The sequence below is a fragment of the Pinus tabuliformis genome, chromosome 9 (genome assembly GCF_031772625.1).
Source record: "Pinus tabuliformis cultivar Carrire ecotype Pingquan chromosome 9, CPIR1, whole genome shotgun sequence".
Classification (NCBI taxonomy): domain Eukaryota; kingdom Viridiplantae; phylum Streptophyta; class Pinopsida; order Pinales; family Pinaceae; genus Pinus; species Pinus tabuliformis.
The window spans coordinates 180,786,756-180,792,033 of NC_142307.1; the positions used below are offsets into that span (position 1 = coordinate 180,786,756).

Here is a 5,278-nt window from a genome sequence, read left to right on the forward strand (position 1 = left end):
CCTGAAAACAATCCTGGTGTAAAGCCTTAAAGAAGTTATGTTTAACAAGTGCTTATGTCATTTGTCTACGTCAATCTGTTGTCATCTCATATCCAAAATACGTTTATCAAATGTCATATAATTTGGCAGATCCGAGTTTATTAGGGAGGCAGAACGTGTTTTGTTTTAATGAATCATAACTAAACGCATATTATACAAATATTTTCACATTGCTCCATTAGGTCATGAGAATGGATCGATATTTTTTTTTAATTTTTCAATTATTTTTAAATCTAATTTTAATAACCTTTCAATCGACAAGTCTATTCAACATTTAAAAATAATTATCGACAACGATGGATTCATGACATTTTATCCTTTAGGTAACAGTTTACCCATTAGGGAAGTTTGACGATGACAAGGACTATTTATTGTTTTCTCTTTGTTGTATAGTTAACTGATCAATTGGATTTGGATGTTGTTTGTCCTGTTATCTTATTGCCCATTACCATAATAGTATTAATTGATTAATTGGATTTGGATGTTGTTGTCCTGTTATCTTATTGTCCATTACCATGATGGATGGTATTTCGTTTTTTTATGGTATTTGGTTTTTTTAAGAGTTTGTGGTGATAGTGTTAACAAAATTTTGGAGAGTTCTTGTGCTATGATTTGATCATCTTTTGTAGTGATAACAAATTAAGTGGGAAAATTGCACTGTATAATTTGGTTTTTTCCAAACTAAGTTTATGAGTTTGGTATACTTTCTATTTTGACATATATATTCATCATTGATATTTTGACATTCAATGTATACATTTATCATTGATTTTGTATTTGTTGATTGTGGTAGTCTATGTTTGAAGCCTTTATTTTGGTTCTTTACCAACATGTATCTCAAGAATTTATGAAGTAATTGTTAGAATTTGTCTTTCTTATGGTGTTTTCTACTTCATAGTTTAACCAAGTTCAAAGAGAGGTAAAATAGCACACAACAATATATTCTATTATTATATTTCATCAAGGAAAGTACACACATATTTATACAAGTAATAGTCTCAAGATAGGAATTCTATCTTAGACGTACAGTAGTGTGGTTGAGAGATTCTCTCAACCACACACTAAACTAGGAGAAACTAAAATCCTATTATGTAGGAACAAACTCCTCAAATGGAGAATTACAACCATAGACAAGTAGGAATTAATTATTTCTAACTCCCCCCCTTAATGACTACTTGTCATGATAGTCAAATCCACCACCATCAAGCGAATTGCATGTACAGAACCTCCAAAACACAATCTGCCTCCCTCGGACAGATCCACAACTTCTCCGATCTGCCTCCTCTCGCAAATCGTCAAACGAAGATGAGGATTTCCGCGGATCCCCTTGAAGGTGAATTGGCGCAGTTTTTCCGTAAAATTCCGCACAAGTCTAGTATTTTGGCGCGGTGGCGCTATTAATGGCCTAACAGACGTGCCAGTTGCGCATCCTGGCGTGACTGTCAGCGCGAAAAGCGCGCCAATCCCCTTCTACTCAGAAAATTAAAAATCATCTGAGTCCAAGCCAGGTGTTCTACAGTCCACCTGCTCAATTGAGCACAAAGCTCTCGTGTACACCCGGCCACAAAGGCACCTCAAGCCACAAAGGCGATTATGCCACAAAGGAAAGTTGGTCAAAAAAGCACTTCAGCCACAAAAACTCTATAGGTGGTTTCTGGCTCACCATCAACCCTCACTTTACAGTGACAAAAGATGGTTTCAGGCTGACCATAAACCATTACAAAGTGGTTTTAAGATCACCACGAACTTTCAGATGCCTTTAAAACTTACATTTCATTCCACATTTTGGAGTTTCTGGGTACATACAATGACCATTACAACAATAACATGCTAGGGAGTCTATTCCACAAACCACACTAACTTAAACAAACATCTACTTTGTTGTCCACCATAAATGTTGTCGCTGCTCCTTTACCTCATCTGTGAGGGGTCCACTAATAAAGAAACCGGAACATAGGCACTCACAGCCACACGAAGAGAACACAATTTTCCCTTCAAGAACAGTAATCCAGGACTCCACGGTCCAATCCTCCATCGCATTTCAGTATCCAATTCTCCTGGCATCGCAACATAATGCCACTTCCCCTACTAACAATATTAAGGCTAGTCACTGTTTTCAAGCATACTGCCTCATGCTCGCTAACAATCTGCAACATGATCTCGATCATCCTCCAATCTCTGATGCAACTCCTCTAATGCCATATCTGGTTGTTTTGTCTATTGTTCGAATGGCCAATTCCAACATAGACTTAAACTGGTGACAATAGTTGGTTGGATTAAATGTCACAACAATACATCCCATTCTTAACCAGATTTGCAATATTTATGAATTCACATCATCCACAACGAGCATACACAAGAAATTAATGTAAATTAAAATAATATCACATATCCAATAGCAAGTTTGGTGCCTATTAACAACGCTGAATTTCCATCATCATTTGCAATGAGGGCCTTTTTGCTGATTATGCTGTAGATTTCTGTCAAAATAGTTAAAAATGCATTAATTACCTCGAGTGCAGAAGTTTCCAAGAAAAACAAACCTTCCCTCTGAGCAAATTCTTTTGCATCATCTATCGGAACTGCATGCAAGTTACCAAGATCACATTTGTTGCCTATGAGCATAATAATAATATTACTGTCAGCATGGCCTCTCAACTCCTCGAGCCAACGAGACACATGATCAAATGTCTGTCGCTTAGTTATGTCATATACCATCATAGCCCCAAAATCCTCCACACAGAGAGAACCTGCATAGGCCACCAATCGAGCGCAGCCTCCACACAGCCTCCATGTAGCCTCGAGCAAAGGACTCCACCACTTGGCATCTTCACATGCGAGAGTTCACCATAGCCTCCACGCTTGCCATGCACCAGCCTCCACATCAACAAGAGGTTGACGCAACCCAAGTTCACAATACCTGCGTACTTGTACGCTCTGTATGTAAAGGGATGGGTGTGTACTCCTGTAAAGGTCAAAAGGCGCAAGTTTCATCTTTAAAAAGTTACTTGTGGTCATTTCTAGAGCATTCTAGAAGTTTGTTTGATGTGTATGAAGCGCCTCCAGATGGTTCATGTATCCCTATAGAAGAGGAACTTATCCCATCAAGAGGGGAGCTAACCCACCCAAAAGAGGGGCTCATCCCATTGATGGTGGACCTGATTAACTTCTTCTACAACACTATAAATACATGCATTAGGCCAGAAGGAGGAGAGGTTGAAAGCTGAACATTCCTAAGGGTAGATGCTGCAGGAATTAGGACTTCCTTGTGAGAACTTGTGAGGAGAGATTACCATCTTTACTTGTTTCCATTGGGAGGTGGGTGAGCTGATCAGAGTAAAGGAGGACTCTTGTGGACCCTGGGAGGAACTTGCACAACACCAAGGCTCAGGTTGTAATGGTTCCTTTTGTTACCTTTAATACAAATTAGTCCATTCTTCTCAACAATTTGTCATCTATGAGTTGTTTCATATACTCCTTGGTCTATATGTTAAATATGCTTTGTTTTATGTGATATTCAGGTGCTATTTAATTGTGTGACTGTTGGTGAATGCAGGTTTTGAAGAGAAGGAGGAGCTCATCCGGATCAACGAAGCTGGGCTACTACAACAGCGTTGGGTTACAGGTAAGATCTAGACACTTGATTTCTCATATTGCAATGCATATTTAGGGAAGGATTGCTCTCATTTGTCTTGTTTGTCACTAGAAAGTCTTAGGCTTCTAGGGAGGTCGGTTGTGTCCGCACCGTCGACTCTTTCCGTGTGACAAAATGGCGACTCCGCTGGGGACTCCATGAATGTGTTTGAGTTCTTTTTGATTTGATATTTTGGTCTGAGAAAAATCATTTATTTTCTGGTTTTTGGCTGTGTGACTTTGTATTTGGGTGGGCTAGCTTAGGGTTAAATTAGATTTAGTTTTTCTTGGTTTTTTCAGTAGTACGCACCCTCTGAGTATTGCACAGTGCGTCCCTGTACGCACTGTTGCTGTGTGCACAGAGCGGGCCCGCACCTGTCTTAACAGGTTGCCTGCGTACCCTGCTAAAAATTAAAGAAATTTCCATTTTTTACATTTTTCCTCTTAGATTTTGTTTTTTCTTAGTTTTTACTGCCCAGATCCATTAGTCTACTGTCTAAGATCTTCACCTGAACTTGTTTCGCTAGCATTGAGTGTTTTAGTGGATTTCATAGAAGTTTAAGCCCTAGGGTTTGATTTTTGAGTAGGTCCTGTAGTGACTTTGGTGGTGGAAGTTGTCAAGCCTTAGATCTCTCTGGTTTTGTCAGCCTTCTTAGGAGTCGGACCTGTCATAAAGTCTACCTGTGTGAGCAACTTACCTTTGAGTTGTCTCTTTGGCAAATTTCGAAGTGCTTGTTGATTGAGTATTGAATTCCATTTTACAAAAAGAACAAAAAGATTTGAGTTTTGTTTTGACTGGGTTTTTGATTCTGCATTAGCTGGTCCTTGGCTTGATTGTGGTCAAGTAAAACACCCGGGAATCATCCTTGTAGGCTTTTGTCCTTGTTAGTTTTATTTTTAGGTAAATTTCCCTTTACATTACTTTTGAGTGATTTACCTTAGAATTGTTACATTTGATTTTCGATAAATAGTTTTACATGCTTGATTAATATAGGAAGAATAAAAAAAATTCTTTGGAAACAAGTTTGCTTTGGTTGCATTTGTAGTCTTTTGAAGAAAAGGGTTTTTCGTGTGAATAATTAGTGGTCATGAGTTGCATGTTTTGAAAAGATAAAGAGAATTGTTTCTTTGATTGTCTTTGTTAAGAAAGTTGTTTTCTATAAAATTTGCATTCTCTCAACTCTCTTAGCTAGGAGATTCATTAAAAATGGAAAGTAGTGCAAATCATATTAGGCGCATTTTTGTAGTGGTTGCGAGTCGAGTCTACACACCACCAGTTTCATCTCCACTACCTTTTGTCTTAAGGAAACCATAAAATTAACGCTTAAAGTAAAATCAACGTAGTAACTTTTATTTACTAGGGCTCTGAAACACCAATATAGATCAGGCTAGTGTCTTGGAATAAGTGAGTAATTAACTCTCCAAGACAACAGAACCAAACAAGTAGCTGATCTTGTGGTAGGATAAATCCAACTGTTTCATTTATACTCTGGGAAAGCTCCTCTTAAAGGAGAAGCACGAGCTCGTGTCCGAACCAGTGAGGGGATCAATCCTCCCTCGTTGGGAAAGACGCCAGACATGCACGTATTAAAAACGGTAAACCTCG

At 38.5% G+C, this 5,278-nt stretch overlaps 1 pseudogene; it reads right to left on the minus strand.

Annotated features, from left to right (window-relative positions):
* Window positions 1-2,412: 2,412 nt before the first annotated feature.
* On the minus strand, window positions 2,413-2,757 carry LOC149147718 (ras-related protein RABA4d pseudogene; annotated as a pseudogene).
* Window positions 2,758-5,278: the final 2,521 nt, after the last annotated feature.